The 21,539-nt window shown below is 38.3% G+C and overlaps 1 pseudogene; it reads left to right on the top strand.

Annotated features, from left to right (window-relative positions):
• The first annotated feature begins 4,310 nt into the window (after positions 1–4,310).
• On the top strand, positions 4,311–13,663 carry LOC127450611 (long-chain fatty acid transport protein 1-like; annotated as a pseudogene).
• Positions 13,664–21,539: the final 7,876 nt, after the last annotated feature.

Genomic DNA, 21,539 nt, shown 5'->3' on the forward strand with positions numbered 1-21,539 from the left:
ACCCAAAAATGAAAATCCTCTCATCATTTACTCACCCTCATGCCATCCCAGATGTGTATGACTTTCTTTCTTCTGCTGAACACAAACAAAGATTTTTAGAAGAATATTTCAGCTCTGAAGGTCCATACAATGGAAGTGAATGGTGGCCAGAAATGTGGTGCTCCAAAAACTCATAAATGCAGCATAAAAGTAATCCATCAAACTCCAGTGGTTAAATCAATGTCTTCCAAAGTGATCCAATCATTTTTTTATTTTTTTTTGTGAGACCAGACCAATATATAGCTCCTTTTTCACCATAAATCTTGACATTGTGACATCAATCTCGAGTACACTTCTTGAAATCATGATTGTGTCTAGAGACTGTTGTCAAGATGTTCAGTGAAAAAGGAGTTACATTTTGGTTTGTTCTCACCCAAAACCAATTGGATTTCTTCTGAAGACATGGATTTAAACACTGGAATCATATAGATTATTTTTATGCTGCCTTTATGTGCTTTCTTGAGCTTCAAAGTTCTGGCCAGTAGAAAGAAATTCATACACATCTGGAATGACATGAGGGTGAGTAAATGATGAGAGAATTTAAATTTTTGGGTGAACTGTCCCTTTAAAGTACCTTAAGATTAAAGCTGTCGTATGGTTTCAGGAAACTTGGAATAAAGCACACAAGTTGTGTGGACTACTTTTAGAGTGCTATTTAGGGTGTTTGTAATAAATACAAACGGTTTGGAATAAATGATGACATAAAATTTGACAATACACAGCTGGCTGGTGTGAATAATTGAATACTCCCTTTCTTGTCCTTCAGTGGTCTGTACGTGCTCCTGAGGGTTAAACTTTTCTCCATTAACAAACATTAACATCATTTTGTGTTCCTTGCACAGTCGCCTTCGGCTTGCTCACTGGGGTTCTAAATACAATTATGATTTAATTATTTATTTTTATTCACAATTTACAATCATATTTAATCAAACTACACAATGATGACTCTAAGACTTTATAGATATTACAGTTTCATTTTCTGTTAATGCATGATTTTCTGTAAAGCTGCTTTGAAAGGCAATCTACAAATAAAAATGACTTGACTTGATAGTTCACCCAAAAATGTTTTTTTTTTCATCATTTACTACTCACCCTCGTGGTGTTCCAAACCCATTTAAATTTAAGTGTTAATTCACTTTTTTACCCATTTGAAACTGGCTCGCACACGAAAGCATTATTGTTTACATAAGCTGACACCACATAAATGCTTTTGGACTGTCGAGAGCTGCATGCGCAGGATGTGGTGTGGTGCGGTGCCAGGCGAAAGTTTAAACAAGGCTTAAGAAGAAAAGATGGAGGAAAAGAAATTGCACATATTGGTTCTTGCATGTATTGTCACAATTGTTTTTTTTTATGTGAAACAGTGAATGAGATTTGAGAACATGGCACACCCTACAATTTTAGAACCACTGCTTTATGCCATTAGGAGCTGACTTTGATGTAATTCTATGTAGGTAAAGAATAAGTTATTCTAAGTTATTATAAGGTAGAAGTATAAATGAAGTTTCAAGCGTAAAAATATATCGCATGCACACAGAACGTTTTGTTAACGTGTAAATCAAGTTGCAAGCATAAGAAAAAAATTTGCAATGTTTTAATGCTTTGCATAAGTGTAATTCATGTCTTGTGAATCTGTACTTTATATTTACACAAAATACATTTGATCTGTATTCTTCTGACTTCCTTTTTTTTGCACTTACGCATTTTACTGTTTTTGCACCTAAACATGGCCAAAAACATTGCAAACCTGCAAACAGTGATGTGCAAGCAAAGAAAGAGCATCATGAACAGCAAAATGAATTTGGCCACATAGAAACAGTCTGTATGTGTAAAAAGAAACTATTGCAGATGTGTAAATGACTTGTGTTTGTGAAGAAAATATTTTCAGAAATAATCTGCTTTGATGTTCATGACACTCTTTCTTTGCTTGCACATCGCTGATTGCAGGTTTGCAATGTGCCCTAGGCGAGATAAATGAAAACTATTTATGGCATTATTTTTGAAGACATCCTCACTATGCAACATTTTTCACAAGTGCCTAAAACTTTAGCACAGTACTGTATATATATATATATATATATATATATATATATATATATATATATATATATATATATATACACACACACATTACTTAAATTGCACAACTAAATTATAGTCAGTAAATAAAAAAATGGCAGAATACTTACAGATTGCTGCTTGTGCTATTACACCTAATCCCTAATTTAAAATGTAACCCTCCCCTCCTAGTTTTCATTGATGCAAAAATGACTTTGTCATATCTGCCCAGCAATCGCATGGATGATACTTATTTTCTCAAGACCACTGAGGCGATCCTGTACCATGGGGTACCTACAGGTGCATCTCAATAAATTAGAATGTCGTGGAAAAGTTCATTTATTTCAGTAATTCAACTCAAATTGTGAAACTCGTGTATTAAATAAATTCAGTGCACACAGACTGAAGTAGTTTAAGTCTTTGGTTCTTTTAATTGTGATGATTTTGGCTCACATTTAACAAAAACCCACCAATTCACTATCTCAAAAAATTAGAATATGGTGACATGCCAATCAGCTAATCAACTCAAAACACCTGCAAAGGTTTCCTGAGCCTTCAAAATGGTCTCTCAGTTTGGTTCACTAGGCTACACAATCATGGGGAAGACTGCTGATCTGACAGTTGTCCAGAAGACAATCATTGACACCCTTCACAAGGAGGGTAAGCCACAAACATTCATTGCCAAAGAAGCTGGCTGTTCACAGAGTGCTGTATCCAAGCATGTTAACAGAAAGTTGAGTGGAAGGAAAAAGTGTGGAAGAAAAAGATGCACAATCAACCGAGAGAACCGCAGCCTTATGAGGATTGTCAAGCAAAATCGATTCAAGAATTTGGGTGAACTTCACAAGGAATGGACTGAGGCTGGGGTCAAGGCATCAAGAGCTAGCATACACAGACGTGTCAAGGAATTTGGCTACAGTTGTCGTATTCCTCTTGTTAAGCCACTGCTGAACCACAGACAACATCAGAGATGCCTCTGATGTTGTCTGTGGTTCAGGAGTGGCTTACCTGGGCTAAGGAGAAGAAGAACTGGACTGTTGCCCAGTGGTCCAAAGTCCTCTTTTCAGATGAGAGCAAGTTTTGTATTTCATTTGGAAACCAAGGTCCTAGAGTCTGGAGGAAGGGTGGAGAAGCTCATAGCCCAAGTTGCTTGAAGTCCAGTGTTAAGTTTCCACAGTCTGTGATGATTTGGGGTGCAATATCATCTGCTGGTGTTGGTCCATTTGTGTTTTTTGAAAACCAAAGTCACTGCACCCGTTTACCAAGAAATTTTGGAGCACTTCATGCTTCCTTCTGCTGACCAGCTTTTTAAAGATGCTGATTTCATTTTCCAGCAGGATTTGGCACCTGCCCACACTGCCAAAAGCACCAAAAGTTGGTAAAATGACCATGGTGTTGGTGTGCTTGACTGGCCAGCAAACTCACCAGACCTGAACCCCATAGAGAATCTATGGGGTATTGTCAAGAGGAAAATGAGAAACAAGAGACCAAAAAATGCAGATGAGCTGAAGGCCACTGTCAAAGAAACCTGGGCTTCCATACCACCTCAGCAGTGCCACAAACTGATCACCTCCATGCCACGCCGAATTGAGGCAGTAATTAAACAAAAGGAGCCCCTACCAAGTATTGAGTACATATACAGTAAATGAACATACTTTCCAGAAGGCCAACAATTCACTAAAAATGTTTTTTTATTGGTCTTATGATGTATTCTAATTTTTTGAGATAGTGAATTGGTGGGTTTTTGTTAAATGTGAGCCAAAATCATCACAATTAAAAGAACCAAAGACTTCAGTCTGTGTGCATTGAATTTATTTAATACACGAGTTTCACAATTTGAGTTGAATTACTGAAATAAATGAACTTTTGCATGACATTCAAATTTATTGAGATGCACCTGTATACTGTTAATCATGTTTAAGGCTGAGTAGCCTGTCAGGATCAACTCAGGGCACCTTTCTCCCTTTGCGATCTTGTGAGCTCGGTATGGGGGCATTGCCTCCTAGTGTTGCCTCCTAGGCGGCTGCCTATATCGCCTATACCAGGATCTGTTACTGCATGTAAAGAACATAATTTTATTTCAGAAAAACTTGGTTGTAGTAGCTTTCCATAGTGACATATAATGGTGTCCGTCAACTTTTTTCAACCTAGAACGGTTCCAAATTGTTTACCGGGTATGTGATTTCTTAGCTGCAGCATGTAAGTAATTGCACATGCCTCCCTGTCTATATTTAGCTGTGTCTGAAGTGAGCGCTTCCTTGAGCGAGAGCATGGTTCGTTTCTGCATGGGTGACCTGAGACCAGACCAGATGGCCGCTCTGAAATCTCAGCCTTTCGACTCCTCCTGGCTTCTGCTCCTTGACACCCACCACCCTACACCCAGTCCAAGGGTTTCAGTGGTGAGATTCCCAGACTTTCAGAGTTTTACCTGTCGAGCAGAGGTGTCAAACTCCATTAAAACAATGGAATACAAAGAGTTTCATTCACCAGAGGCCTTTAGATTACATGTACATAAAACAAAAATGGTAATGAGAGAAAAATAATCAAAAATAATATTGTCAATAAAAAAAGAAATTCACTCATTGCACACAATCGCTCTTGCCTGGATAACTTGAGGTCGAAAGTCGAAAACTGAACATTAACTCAAAGTTAATCCAGTACGACTAATTCTGAGTACAGGCCTGTTTCTCATTCAAACTACAGAATCACATGTATAACAGCACAGTTGTGAGTGTGATATTGTTTTTATACAACAGTTCTAAAAACAAGAAGGTAATATAGAGTGATGTTTCAGACAAAATTTTGCCAGCTATTTCAGATAGTTCCACAAGAAGCTAAAGCATCGAGATCCTAAATTGAGAGAAAACGCATGTAGTCCGACTTTAAAAATAACTCGCTCCATGTTTCAGGCAGAATCACACAACTCCACTTCCACTCCACAGTGCTTCCATACTCTGGTCTGCATTGCCACAAACAAAGAGAGGCATAATGATAAAAACAGTGAAGCGTCCCAGTGCTGAAAATATCAGCACTCCTGGAACGTTGCTTGACCCAACAAGTTTGAAGGCCGAAATTAACTGTTGCATAATTATGACTATATCAAAGTAAATTACTCAAATCATCCTGGCCAGATTGGACTCCTGTATGGGTCATGTGTTTAATACCGCTGCTTCATTTAGAGGTTCATTTAGAGCTGTCTCCATTGATGTGTCTGATTTACTGATGCATGGATCAGGAAGTGGTATTAACATCATTATGTGCACATTACTTTGACAATCAGCTCACTAGAGTGTTACATTTATTTTATGTCTGCTGCTTTTTTGATCTACGCTGTTGCAGTTTTGTAGCAAATCTTCATATTATTGGCCATTATGAAGATTTGTAGATAGCTGCAAAACTTCTAGACAGTTCATTTGGAATCCATACGGGACCCCGAAAATATTATAATGATAAATGTGTATCAGTTTATCCCAATTGGTAGTTCTGTTCGTCATTTATTAGAATGTTAAAAATGTATTACCAATTACAATGTATTCCATTTCTCCTTGACTGCATTCATCCTTTCCTCATTACAAAAAGAGTGGATTGCGTATTACAGAACTTATTATAAGCACACCTCATAATATAATAATAATAATTTTATGCATGATAATCCTGAATTAGTCACAACTTTGAGTAGCATATTAATTAGAATTTTAATTTGAAAGTCACAGGGATGCATTAGCTCATTTTTCTGAAGCTATGATAATCTATCAAGTGGACCCCAGTTCTGTGGTTAAGACCTCTTGAAATTATTTGAGATGATAAGCTGTTTGAAGAGTGTGAAAGATAAAGAAAGCAAGTTAACAGAAAAAAGTTGATATGTCATAAACATACTTATTCTGTTCTAGTTTACTTATTACAGAAAACTGTGCAGTGTATATTCTGCACTGCTTACTATTAATAAAAAAAAAAACAGTAAGTGAAACAGTAGCCATTATTTCACAAAAAATGTTTCAAATAGTAGTAGGCTACATTTGTCACATGACCTCATCACGTTGCATGTTTAATTCAGCAAGTGGCATTCAAGTAAAAAACGTATGCAACAATGCAATGTGTTTTACTTGACATTTCATAGTACTGGAAATCATTTTAACCACTATTTTTTTACATCTCTGTCCTGACTCATCATTTGATCAGACTGCCAAGAGAGGCATTTTCGCACAAATGCAAAATTACTATACCATAATTATTTCTGAGATGATAACTGAACTGCGCTTGTTGAATTAAACTTGCAACATAATAAGATTCAGCTTATTTTGGCACCAGATCTCTCGGTCAGGAAATATCCGATTTTCTTTTTCTTTTTTTTCTTTTTTTTATATCTAAAGTCAGTCACCTCTGTTGTCAGGTTAAGTCTTCTTACAGCCAAGAGTTAGATGCAGGGGAAGAGCAGGAGACAAAGTGATAAGAAAATGAGTAGAGATTTGAATCATCTTTAAAAACATTTGTTGTGTCTTTGTCAGTCTGACCAGCAACAAATTCCACAAGGGTTTTTATAACAAGCAAAGAGAATGGAAATTAACTGATTCTGAACAGTCTTATGACCTCGAAGAACTTGAATGGAGACTACTCCTTATCTCTAAGCTGTGAAGTCAAGTCAAAACATGAGATTGAACAGCTGTAGTAAAACCATACAAATCGCTCTAAACCTGCAGACTTTGACCTCTGAGACATCGGTATGGTATCCATTAAGGCTGCATGATTGATTCAATTTTTAAATTGCTATTATAGCCTTGCGCTATTACTAAATCGCAAAAGGCTGCGTTATAGTCAGCGATACGTGATTGAAGGTGTACTGAGAAGCGCAGCAATATTAAATGATGTTTATCATACTACAATTCAAATTGTCTTGCCAGACAGTGAAAAACACATTTGCTAGGTTTCGCTCTCTCTCTCCCTCTGTGCAGCTGAATGTCAAACCACACTTTCCTTACAAGCCTTATTTTTTAAAGGGTGTTTAAGGGGAAAGTGCAGGTGTATTCCAGGTCGGCTGATGAACACTGTTGTCTCTTCTGTTTTTTTTCCTGTCACAGTTGATTTAAAGACAAACATGTCGTGTTTTGTGATGTGATGGTTAATCCAGGCTCTGAGACTCAACAGACTTGATACACTATTATCATGTCCGGAGGTCGTTTGAACTGAGGCATAAAACTCTCGCAATGTCTCATTAGGTGCATTAATATAGAACGGTGGTTAAAACTGGAACTACCTAAGCATTAAACGGTTTGAACACATTCCAGACAATCAGAATCAAGTATTCGAATAGACCATGGTATAAAATGTAATATATAAGAAATGAAGAAAAAAGAAATGTAGTACAACACAGATGAACTGCATGTTTGCTGTCTAGAAGCTGGAGTTAAAACAGAAACTTTTAGTCACCTCTCAGATAACACACACACAGATTACTTTTAAGAAACTCAGATCCTTAAAACCTTCATGTGATGGCAAACCACTGTTTGAAATGTTTATCATTACATAGTGTCGTCTTTTTTTCTTTAAAAAATAGTTGGCGGTATACAGTGTAAACTGCAGAGTAAGCTGTACTCTAATATTAGGAACATTGCTTTGTCTTGTCAATGTTTTTCCTTTTCTCTTGATATCCTTACAGATCGTTTGTTCTATATCTACACTTCTGGCACCACAGGACTTCCTAAAGCTGCTATAGTGGTGCACAGTCAGTAAGTCTACAAAACTACAGCTTCTCACAATATGGTTGACTTGGCTGAAGTAGTATAGAAGCGAGCGTAAAAGAAAGAGACATACAAGGAAAGTTTTTTTTTTATTATTGTTAAATAGTAAGTGCAGTTAGTGTGACAAACAGATAAATGTATACTTTAAGGCTCAATTTGGAATGAAGTTTCATAAACCACTGTTATTTCCTAGATATTACAGGATTGCTGCTTTTGGGTATTATTCTTTTCGTATGCGGCCAGACGACATTATCTATGACTGTTTACCCCTTTACCACTCAGCAGGTTTGTTATGCATTGGGGCCTTTATTTGTGTGAATACTTTATAGGCATTTTATTAAGTTACTGATTTATAGGTATAGCGATTTTTACAGATTGGTCAACATGTGCTTTCTGTATCAATTGTTCTTTACAGGTAATATTATGGGGGTAGACCAGTGTCTAATTAATGGTCTAACTGTGGTGGTCAAGAAGAAGATTTCTGCAAGTCGCTTCTGGGAAGACTGCATCAAGCACAACTGCACTGTAAGTCACTGTGACGAGGAGGAGGGCATAGCCAGGCCGTGAGGCTGCACGGCCAGTGCTGAATCAGATGATCAGTGGGAGAGCGAGATAAAGGGGAGCCGGAGACACCAGTTCGAGAAAGATAGATGCACGCAGCCGCGTTGCATGTGTGTCTGTGTTTGTTTTATGTTGAGTTTCTTATTAAACTTTTACTGTTTTACCATCCGTGAGGGGAGCAGCCGTGGCTGTCTGCCTGGGGACGGAGGGGTCACTGCCGGCCACCGAGAGCCGGAGGAACTGCTGCCATCCGCCGAAGAAGAGGAGTGGTTCCGTCACCAGGGGCCGGAGGATTTGCTGCCGTTTGTCGAAGGAGGAGCGAGCTGGCGTCCACCAGAGGGCAGAGCAGCGGTTGAGGACCAGGTGACAGCACATCCGGGAGCTGGCGAGCAACTTCTTCTCTCTCTCTCTCCTCTCTCTCTCTCTCTGTGTCTCCGCTTGCCCTTTCCCTCTACCCACGCCTCCCCTCGTCTCTCCCCCAGGTTCACAGGAGGTGGGGTGGACCATCGGCTGATAGAATGGCCGGAAGGGCAGCGTCTCCCCTCCAGAGATGGGGGGGGTGGGAGTAGGTCAGTCCGGTGGCGCCCCAGCCTGAATCGGGCGGGGACTGTAACCGATAAAGGACGGGCAAGGAGGAGGCGGGAACCGGCTGAACAGTAAACATAAAGTTTTAATGTCAAACTTAACTTAAAACAAACATAAACAGACACACATGCAATGCGGCTGCATGCGTCTCTCTCTCTCTCTCTCTCTCTCTCTCTCTCTCTCGAACTGGTGCCTCCGGCTCCCCTTTATCTCGCTCTCCCACTGATCAGCTGATTCCGTGATGCACGGCCCGGCCACGCCCTGCTCCTCGTCACAGTCACTAATATTTAAGTATAGACCAATAACTAATGAGTAACTAGAAAAGGACCGTTCATCAAAACAGATGTCTTGATGTTGGCTTGACAAAGCCTTGGTTGAAAGTTTCAAAGTGTTAAAGAAGCTTTGAAGTTTTAAAGTAAAAATTTGAAGGGCATTTGAGATTGGATGGATGGATGGATGGATTTTTGATTGTGTGCTACAGAAAAAACACAAGTCTGATCAGTTAGAAAGTCTAAGTCAGAAACAGTCTGTAGGTCTGTGCCAAGTTTGGTGGACAAAACTTTGGAAAAAAATTTCTGAAATGGTAAAATCATAAATCTGAGCAGTTAGGCAATAAAGCATACCGAGTCGGAACAGCCTGAAGAACTGTGATGAGTTTGATGGCTGTAGCTTGATAACTCTAGGAAGAGTAAGAGACAGCAAATTTGTTCTCAAAAGAAGGATGCAAAAGTTATAATGAAACATTAATTATGTTGGTCAAGCCAACATAATTCTAAAACTGTTCATCTGGTTTATTCTGTTTTTTCAACCCTCACCCAACAGGTTGTTCAGTACATTGGCGAGATTTGCCGTTACTTGCTGTCCCAGCCTGTGCGGCCATTAGAGCAACAGCACCGGGTTCGTTTGGCTGTGGGGAATAGACTGCGACCCAGCGTGTGGGAAGCCTACATGGAGCGTTTTGGGGTCAAACAGATCAGCGAGTTCTATGGAGCCACTGAGTGTAACTGCAGCATTGCCAACATGGATGGCAAGGTGAAATATAAGTGTTTTTCTGAAGAAAAAAAAAGAAAAAGAAATAAAAAGATGCTTTTTGACCGTTTTTGTAGCTTTTTGAACAGTTAAACTGTCTGCTAAAGTCAATGCCATTGTCTACTCACCAGATTGGAGCGTGTGGGTTTAACAGTCGCATTCTGCCAAACGTCTACCCCATATGTCTGGTGAAAGTGAATGAGGAAACCATGGAACTGGTTCTTGACAAGCAGGGACTGTGTGTGCCCTGCCGACCTGGTGTGTTCACAAACAGTGATGTTTCCTGCTTGATTTATTACAGTGCTTGCATTCTGATTAGGGTTTGCTCTAGACCACAAACTTTAATTATCAAATTTCTGCAATTAATCAATCCCGAACTCTTCAATATACAGATTCCATTCAAACTTAGTTTTTTAAGATAATTTCAGCCTTAAGTATGCTATCTGTTTTGTGTTATTTGTAAATCCTAAACTTAGCAAGAAATGTAGAAATGAAGTATGAAGACATCTTGTTGGCTTGATTGATAAAATGTTCACCATTCAAAATGACAATGTCAGCGATGACATCATGTTATTTGCTAACTGAGATGCAGTAAGTCTTTTTTTTTTTTACATGTATTAGCAAACTCAATGGAGATTTGTCTTGTCTTCTTTGCATATATTTTACCATTTATAGGCAGTTACACTGCTCAGTGAGTGTCATGACAGCAGCAAAGTGTTTCATTTGTACAGAATCTTATCCAGAACTTTAAAACTTATATTTTTCTGCCTTCCTTTGGGAAATGCATACAGTATCTAGTTTATATGAAAATAATTTTTATTGATCATTAAATATTGTAACAATGAACAAAAAATCATTTTCCTGCCCTTTTGTGCCTGTATCATTAGTTATTCCCTGCATTTATTCCTTGCACTCACAGGAGAGCCTGGCCTGCTGGTGGGAAAAATTAATAGGATCCTCTGCGGCGGTTCGATGGGTACGCTAGTCAGGACGCCACCAGGAAGAAGATTGCCCACAATGTATTCAAGAAAAACGATTCTGCATATCTGTCCGGTGCACCCCTTAACATTCGACAAAGAAGTGCTAGTGTCTAAAATTTATAAATGTGTGGAAGTCCAAATTTGTGGATGGTTTTGGAGTATAAGAGTTCGTCTCTCTGTAAAGTTACAAAGCTTGTTTTGCAATAAGTGTCACTATTCTTGTTGCACAGTTTGTCCTACAGACATGAATACCTGAGGAAAGTTGTGCTGTTATTGATTATGCAAATTCAGATTTTTGGACATTAAAATATGTGAAAAAATCCCTTGGACTTACTTTGAGGGAGGAGCCAGAGACGAATCTAGAGACCAGAATCTCATAGAAACTTGTGGGTGGGCAATTTTGACTTGAGCATTAATAAGCAACCACCCAGAACACCTTAGCGACTACCTAGAAACACCCTAAGAAACACCCAGAAAACCCTAGCAATGCCTTAGCAACCACCCAGATCACCCAAGCAACCACATAGCAATGCTCTAGTAACCATCACCAAAACTTTACTATCAGGAACACCCTTGCAACCACTTAGCAAAGCTCTTGTAACTACTCAGGATATTCTAGCAACTGCATAGCAATGCACTGGCAACTACCCACAACACCCAGTCATCAGGGCAGCGAGTGAGTAAGCACCATGCACATTATTATATATATTTTCTTTTATTTATTTATTTTCAGAAAATGTCGAATCTAGTTTAACCGTAGCAATTATAGTATGCAATGTATTCTACATTTTCTTTTTTTAATAAATATTCCTCATTGTTTAAGGGACTAGGCACACTCAGACCTTGGTATTTGTAGCACTACACAATAAACTGTGTTGGTCTGGTGTCTCTCAGGTGATGTTTTAGTTATGGATGAGCTTGGATACATGTATTTCCGGGACCGGAGTGGTGACACGTTTCGTTGGAAAGGTGAGAACATCTCCACTACTAAGGTGGAGGGAACACTGAGCAGCATGTTGGGACAGACAGATGTGGCAGTGTTTGGAGTAGCGGTACCAGGTGAGGGAAATAAAACAGCATTTGTCCTAAAGCTCCATGGACTCACAACTCCACAGATTCAGATAAATGTGTATGTGTGTGCTGCAGATGCGGAGGGGAAGGCTGGTATGGCTGCCATCACTGACTCAACGGGAAGCTTTAACTTTGAATCTTTCCTGAGAGAGGTTCAGCATGCTCTGCCTCCATACGCACGGCCAGTATTTCTACGCATCTCCCCATGCATAGATACAACAGGTGAGGGCAGATTGCCAGACATCTCCCATTGTAAGTGCCTCACTGTAACCTAGATGTGTACTTTTTTTAAAGAAAAGGAGGGACGAGTCAAAATTAATTTTTGTGGTAATCAATATTATGCCACAAATGCTGTCGATTGAGCTTAACTTGTATTGAACTCGGAATATTTCTTTAAACTTCTGTAGCAAAAATGGCGTTAGAGTTGATAAATTAGATTAATTTCCATGAATATGTTCAAACTGTCTATTTCAGTGAATCGATTCCAAATGCTGATTCAATAATTTGTTGTCATCACTCAAAAATGTTAATGTAGGGACCTGCATGGGTTATTTTATTTTTTATTTTATATATACATTATATAGTTGAATATTATTTTTTATTACTATGTACTGTACAGTATTTATGTATTAGTCAGTATAAATGAAAATGTTTAACCCTAAAAAGCATATAATAAAAAAAATACAACTTTTTAATGGAACTGTTTTTAACCTATTAAATATTTAACCACTTTAAATATTTTTGTTGTAAGTTATGTCCGTTTTTTTAAAGCTTTGTGTTTTGTTTTGTTTTTTTCATTGTGGTCGGCATGAATGAAATGTAATGATGATTTTGAGATAAACCTCAAAGCCTAAAGCAAGTACAAGTTGCTGCAATCCAATAAATACTCATTTTAAAATACCAGTTACAATTTAAACGTCAATGTTACTTTATCAAATTCAGCAAAGATATTACAGCAAAAAGACATCACAATATGAAGGTGCCCAATTTGGAAACAATATTACAAGGTCTTCTACCTCCAGAAGAGCACAGAAACTTTTACCACGAGGCAGTAGACATCTAGTACATTGCATACAACAGGTTTTCCAGCAAAATATTGATCATGATTATCTAGAGGCTTTAGAAAATATATCGGATATAATACATGAGGCTTTATAGAGTTAAACATCATTCTTACCTTGTGTTCATATAGTGAAAAACAGTGTGAAAAACTTGCCTTGATTATGTTTAACTAGATTTTTAATGTATTAAATATTTTGAATGCTTTGGTTTGGTTGAAAAACAGTCACTTTTATACAATTTCAGAGCAAATACATATAGTCAAAAGGCTGAAAATATAGAAGTAAACTTGTGTTAGCTATGTGGCCCAGTCCTAATTCTGCATCTGTTTTCTCCGATATTTTTAAAATGTTGTCTTGCATTATTTCCTTCACCCATTCTTTCACAGGAACATTTCAAATTCAGAAGACTAGATTACAGAGGGAGGGATACAATCCACGGCTCACAACTGACCAGATCTACGTTCTCAACTCCAGAGCAGGCCGTTATGAGCTTGTGGATGAGCAGATGTTCAATGCTTTCGAGGAGGGCAGGATGTCCCTTTGAGATGAAGATCAGGTAGCCTGTACCCTCCTGATCATCTTCTAACATGTGACCTGCCCATGCACCGAAATGCACGTGAAACCACTGAGATTTGTCCTTCTAGTATTCAGACACATGCTTTAATTAATAGTATGGCATTTGAAGAGGTTTCCTCACTTTAGTATTAGAAAGCACAAGCTGTGCCTTGCCACTGACAAACTGAATTGTCTGATATGCAATAGATAAAACCGTTAAGAGTGAATTATTATTTTAATACATTGTTCTGATTTGATGGTAGTGTACAAGCTAATGAATACTCCTGGACTTATGCACTCCCAATTTTACCAGTTTTACAAAAGACACTAAAGCCAACAGAATGACAGATTGAACTCCACTAGAATGTCTGGGGTCTATGTACTGTAAAGTTTTTGACACCATAGACTTACTTTATACCACTACATGCTTGTTGATTCAGGACTGAATACTTTACCTGGATAGATGATAATGAGTGTATGTTAACAGACTTTTATTACTTAAACTTAAACAGACACAACAAAGTGCCTTAGATTTGACCTCTTTACCCATGTGTGAAATGAGATCTATTCAGTGCCCTGATACTCATGATTTAGGTAAGTTTATTTAGATAAAGAAAACAAGTTTTAAAAACTAAGAGATAATTAAGAGTTATCTTTTTTTTTTTTCTCTGAATGATGCAATGAACAAAAAAGTTCTTAATCTTAAAAGACTCATTCTCATTTTTGTTTTCTAATTATCTGACTTTGACATTATTTGTCGGGTGAATCTCACAAAGAATTGTAAAGGCCATATTTCACCCTGAAATTGAAAGAAAATAAAAATAAGAAATTATCTATCATATTTTTTTTTATTAATATCTGCATAAACATAATTTAGTTCAAGAAATGTTATAAATACTGTATAAAATAAATATTAAAATATATATATTCTATATATGTTTTATTAATATCAGCATGGATTTGATTAGTTCACCAAATGCTGTATATATACAGTGTATGCACTGTATAAAGTACTGTGACGAAGTCTTAGACGCATTATATTTTTCATAAAAGCATTTGTCTTAAAATGGTTATTTTATATATTCTGCTTTTAGTGTATCAGTAGAAAATATCAGTTTTAGATTTCAACATTCCCTTTGCAAATCAAATTGAATAGAAGAACAACTAATATATATATATATATACAGGTGCATCTCAATAAATTAGAATGTCATGGAAAAGTTCATTTATTTCAGTAATTCAACTCAAATTGTGAAACTCGTGTATTAAATAAATTCAGTGCACACAGACTGAAGTAGTTTAAGTCTTTGGTTCTTTTAATTGTGATGATTTTGGCTCACATTTAACAAAAACCCACCAATTCACTATCTCAAAAAATTATACATCATAAGACCAATAAAACATTTTTCGTGAATTGTTGGCCTTCTGGAAAGTATGTTCATTTACTGTATATGTACTCAATACATGGTAGGGGCTCCTTTTGTTTAATTACTGCCTCAATTCGGCGTGGCATGGAGGTGATCAGTTTGTGGCACTGCTGAGGTGGTATGGAAGCCCAGGTTTCTTTGACAGTGGCCTTCAGCTCATCTGCATTTTTTGGTCTCTTGTTTCTCATTTTCCTCTTGACAATACCCCATAGATTCTCTATGGGGTTCAGGTCTGGTGAGTTTGCTGGCCAGTCAAGCACACCAACACCATGGTCATTTAACCAACTTTTGGTGCTTTTGGCAGTGTGGGCAGGTGCCAAATCCTGCTGGAAAATGAAATCAGCATCTTTAAAAAGCTGGTCAGCAGAAGGAAGCATGAAGTGCTCCAAAATTTCTTGGTAAACGGGTGCAGTGACTTTGGTTTTCAAAAAACACAATGGACCAACACCAGCAGATGACATTGCACCCCAAATCATCACAGACTGTGGAAACTTAACACTGGACTTCAAGCAACTTGTGCTATGAGCTTCTCCACCCTTCCTCCAGACTCTAGGACCTTGGTTTCCAAATGAAATACAAAACTTGCTCTCATCTGAAAAGAGGACTTTGGACCACTGGGCAACAGTCCAGTTCTTCTTCTCCTTAGCCCAGGTAAGACGCCTCTGACGCTGTCTGTGGTTCAGGAGTGGCTTAACAAGAGGAATACAACAACTGTAGCCAAATTCCTTGACACGTCTGTATGTGGTGGCTCTTGATGCCTTGACCCCAGCCTCAGTCCATTCCTTGTGAAGTTCACCCAAATTCTTGAATCGATTTTGCTTGACAATCATAAGGCTGCGGTTCTCTCGGTTGGTTGTGCATCTTTTTCTTCCACACTTTTTCCTTCCACTCAACTTTCTGTTAACATGCTTGGATACAGCACTCTGTGAACAGCCAGCTTCTTTGGCAATGAATGTTTGTGGCTTACCCTCCTTGTGAAGGGTGTCAATGATTGTCTTCTGGACAACTGTCAGATCAGCAGTCTTCCCCATGATTGTGTAGCCTAGTGAACCAAACTGAGAGACCATTTTGAAGGCTCAGGAAACTTTTGCAAGTGTTTTGAGTTGATTAGCTGATTGGCATGTCACCATATTCTAATTTTTTGAGAGAGTGAATTGGCGGGTTTTTGTTAAATGTGAGCCAAAATCATCACAATTAAAAGAACCAAAGACTTAAACTACTTCAGTCTGTATGCACTGAATTTATTTAATACACGAGTTTCACAATTTGAGTTGAATTACTGAAATAAATGAACTTATCCACGACATTCTAATTTATTGAGATGCACCTGTGTGTGTATATATATATATATATATATATATATATATATATATATATATATATATATATATATATACACTATATTGCCAAAAGTATTCGCTCACCCATCCAAATAATTGAATTCAGGTGTTCCAATCACTTCCATGGCCACAGGTGTATAAAATGAAGCACCTTGGCATGCAGACTGCTTCTACAAACATTTGTGAAAGAATGGGCCGCTCTCAGGAGCTCAGTGAATTCCAGCGTGGTACTGTGATAGGATGCCACCTGTGCAACAAGTCCAGTCGTGAAATTTCCTCGCTACTAAATATTCCACAGTCAACTGTCAGTGGTATTATAACAAAGTGGAAGCGATTGGGAATGACAGCAACTCAGCCACGAAGTGGTAGTCCACGTAAAATGACAGAGCGGGGTCAGCGGATGCTGAGGCGCATAGTGCGCAGAGGTCGCCAACTTTCTGCAGAGTCAATCGCTACAGACCTCCAAAGTTCATGTGGCCTTCAGATTAGCTCAAGAACAGTGCGTAGAGAGCTTCATGGAATGGGTTTCCATGGCCGAGCAGCTGCATCAAAGCCATACATCACCAAGTGCAATGCAAAGTGTCGGATGCAGTGGTGTAAAGCACGCCGCCACTGGACTCTAGAGCAGTGGAGACGCGTTCTCTGGAGTGACGAATCACGCTTCTCCATCTGGCAATCTGATGGACGAGTCTGGGTTTGGCGGTTGCCAGGAGAACGGTACTTGTCTGATTGCATTGTGCCAACTGTGAAGTTTGGTGGAGGAGGGATTATGGTGTGGGGTTGTTTTTCGGGAGCTGGGCCTGGCCCCTTAGTTCCAGTGAAAGGAACTCTGAATGCTTCAGCATACCAAGAGATTTTGGACAATTCCATGCTCCCAACTTTGTGGGAACAGTTTGGAGATGGCCCCTTCCTGTTCCAACATGACTGCGCACCAGTGCACAAAGCAAGGTCCATAAAAACATGGATGAGTGAGTTTGGTGTGGAAGAACTTGACTGGCCTGCACAGAGTCCTGACCTCAACCTGATAGAGCACCTTTGGGATGAATTAGAGCGAAGACTGGGAGCCAGGGCTTCTCGTCCAACATCAGTGTCTGACCTCACAAATGCGCTTCTGGAAGAATGGTCAAAAATTCCCATAAACACACTCCTAAACCTTGTGGAAAGCCTTCCCAGAATAGTTGAAGCTGTTATAGCTGCAAAGGGTGGGCTGACGTCATATTAAACCCTATGGATTAAGAATGGGATGTCACTTAAGTTCATATGCGTCTAAAGGCAGGTGAGCGAATACTTTTGGCAATATAGTGTATCTAAAGGTGACATTATAAGAAATGTCACCTTTAGATATGTTGTTATTTTAGTCGTGAATTCACTCCATAAGCTGTTTCTCTGATTTTCTATCATTACCTCTATAAGGCACTGATCCCTCTTGTATGAACGAGCCTTATGACAGCAGAAGCACTTGTCTGCTTGTGTCTTTTAACATGCATGTTAAGATGAGCGGAGGAAGAAATAGTTCCCTTCCTGCACAAGTATTTGCTAATATAGCCTAATCCTTTTTATTTCACTTTCAAGCTTATGATTATTGTTCATGTTCATGGTAACTAATGATAATATCCCTAGTTACATTTTTTTTTTAGAATCGATATTTTTGTGAGGATCAATTATTTCTGATACAACACTAGTATCGGAAGTATCGATACTTTAAGATCGATCCGTCCATCCCTAATTTGAGATAGAAACACAGGCAAACTTTGAGGGCACCAAAATCCACAAGAAGAAAAAGGAAACGAATTAGATGTGCCATGGGCCAATGAGACCAGAATTTAAAAGAAATTGTAATCCTTAAAGTTCTCTTAAAACTCTCAAAATTGTAATTCTTCATTTTTTTATGGTTACATTTTTAGATACAAAGTTGTCATTTTAAGAAATTAAGTCAAAATTCAGAGATTTAAAATGGCAATTTGATAGGTAAAGGTTGTCCAGATGAACACTGATGTTAGCTTGACAAAGCCTTGTCTGAAAGTTTAAAGAAGTTTTAAAGTTTGATGGCTTTTCAGACATTACAGAAAGACAAAAAGCTGGCTAGCTGGATTATCAGGCAAACCGTCGTCATAGATTAGATAGAAAGACAGACAGAAAGAAAAAGAAAGTGTGGTGTTGTTTACATTTGAATTTTTAGACAGTTGGAGTTTGAATCTTGCCATATTTGAGCAAGCTGTCAATGTACAACAGAGACTATTTAGCAGAGACGGGTCACTTCTATCCACCTTTTTCCTGAACGCGGAAGTGTTCCACGATTTGACTGTTTTTCGTTTCCGGTCTCCAGTGTTTTCACTCGCATCGGCGTATATTCTTAGCGGGTAATGTAATGTTTAAGGTATTACATTTGTACAAATGGTCAAAAACATGCCGATACTTGTTTTTGTTTTATAGACAGTGCCTCACCTGAGTGTGCAGATGACATGAAGCGATGGTCAGAGGTGAGTTACGTTGATATCAATAATTATTCTGAGTTGTTATGACAACCAACAACTGCACAAGTTGCACCTGAAATTAATTTTTACTTCAAGTTACACTTAAATGGTTGTTGTTCTCCTGTGGATCGCTCGTTTTGGCAGTTTTACTTGCTGTCTCGAGACCAGAAATAGAAAACAGGATCATCACGGCACCACCCAGTGGATGCTCAGGAAAACTGTGGATTAAAATTATTGGGAGAAATTGGAATGATCAATGGATGTGGAAAGGAAGTCCCACCCTAAAGGTAAAAGAGCCACCTTTTAGATACAAACATTGGCTGTCAGTCAGCTCAAGAACGAACATACACATTAGCTATACAAGGCGGGAAAATTGAATTTTTTGGTGTAATCGGAGGTAAAGCAGCACAATTTTTTGATACCCATGTTGACAGATTTTACTGCTGATTTAAAATATTTTAGTTTACTTTCCCCATTCAAGTAAATAGGAGCAGCACTGTCATGCCACTTGCTTACATAGCTGCCCGGGAGCGTTCCAAAGATGGCCGCCGACTGACCTGACTTTGCTAAAAAGACGTTGATGTACGACTGTGCTATTTTTTAGATTTTTGAACAACCGCTGAATGAACACTTTAATTTCGATCAGTTTGAAAAGTCATGGCAACCCAAGTGAAAACAGTCTGAAGGTCTGTGCCAACTTTAGTTGATGTTTAGGGATTTTGGAAAACCCTAACCCAAGTTTGTAGAATGAAAGTATTTTGGCTTTGTCTAGCCAGCATAATTATGGAATGTGAAGTCACAATTACAAGATAAAAATAAAAATATATATTATGTTATCTCCCTAGTGAAAACATTGCATGAGATGACAAGTGGGGACCTTAATAATCTGTCTTTGGTCCTGGCTTTAGAAGTTGCAATTGTAAGTGTACTTTCATCAGATGTAAACAGACCAAAGTCAAGTGAGTTAGTCAAAGGCATGCTTTAGACAATGTTTACAGAAGCAATGTCTGCAGGACAGCACTACAGGTTTTTGTAGGATACTTCCACAGATAGGGTAGGAGAGGTCATCCTCAAGATGTGATTGCTTGGAAGCCATTGCTTCTTTGAGCCCCTCATTGCCTGGTGGGGGAGAACCTCGGGAGATCTGTTTTCCGACTGGCCCCAGTATATACAGTACATCAGCAAGCCTCCCATGAAACAAGACCAACATATGATATCTTCTGATCTGTGCAAGTGTTGTGCATAAACATCACATTATGCAACATCAAGGTCTTGGGGAGTGATTTGACCTCAGCACTGACGTAAGAGATGGGAAAGTATGTCAAGATCTTGTGTCATTCCAATGAAGAGGAATGTTTGCCATCTAATAAGAATAATTAAAAATCAGATTTGAGAAGAACTGAGAAACTGTCATCATGGAAGTGGGTTGAGGTCAATTTCCAATAAAAAAAAAAAAATTATAATAATTTTCTAGTGAATTAATATACAATGATCTTGAACATTTTTTGCACAATTACGCCAGACATGTATGAATGCAATTGCATTAGATGACAAAATATCAAACCAACTCACAATTATTTATAGAAAGATAGCAAAAGCACACTTAAAAAAAAAGCATTTCACAAAGGGAAAATAGTTGTTTAAATGATAATACAATAGATATTGTTCAAAATGATGACAAAGTATTCCGAAACTTTCTGCCAAAATAATAAACACACTTTCTCTTTTCTTGTCAGAGAACATTCTCTCTTTCTTTACAGTGTATAGTAAATAGACACGCAGTTCACCATTCAGCATGGCTTATGAAATATCACCTTTGGAAATTAATAAAGTAGGTTTTCGGAGATAAACTTGAATGGAGGTTTACATGGAGACATGAAAATACTGCATTGTCACATTCTCGGTAAAGTAAGAAGATTTTATAATAGTCTCTTTAATTCAACACAGCAACAATTATCTACTTTTTTAGTATGAATGTTGTCGTTAGAAAATGACAGTATCGTATATTAGCATATTAGTTTGCTGTTCAGCAAAATACCAGTTAAGCTGGTATTATTTGCCTTCTTTCATCTATTATTTACATTGCAGCTAATGACAACAGAACTTTCTCACACTTGCCGGAAATACAACTAGTGGAATTTGAATGAAGCAGGTTCCTGAGGAAACAACATGACCACATGGCCAATAGACATGTTGCTTCCTTATGTTCTTATACCCTGAAATCGACCTCATTCTGCAAATTTTCTGACTAGTGTCATCCCACATTTGACATTTTGCATCACTTCAAAAGTGTTAACTTTGTCCAGTGGTGCTATGATAGCGTGTTGAAGAGCAATCTCTGAGACCGGATTCTGGTACCACCTAGAAACCAGGAAGTAATTGTGTTCACTTTATTAAAGGTGAGCACGATTCAGAGGTTGTATTCTCACTATAATATAACATTTTTACACCACTGACGGTTGGGGTTAGGGTGTGGGGTCAATAAAATATGCATTTCTGTTGACTGTATTACATCATTTACAACTAAGTATAACTCACTTTTGGTGCCACCCTGTGGACATTCCACACATTTAACAACACTTCCAGCTTTGGGCACTGGGGGCAGTGAGCCTGTTTACATACAC

This window comes from Myxocyprinus asiaticus, chromosome 13, assembly GCF_019703515.2.
Source record: "Myxocyprinus asiaticus isolate MX2 ecotype Aquarium Trade chromosome 13, UBuf_Myxa_2, whole genome shotgun sequence".
Taxonomy (NCBI): domain Eukaryota; kingdom Metazoa; phylum Chordata; class Actinopteri; order Cypriniformes; family Catostomidae; genus Myxocyprinus; species Myxocyprinus asiaticus.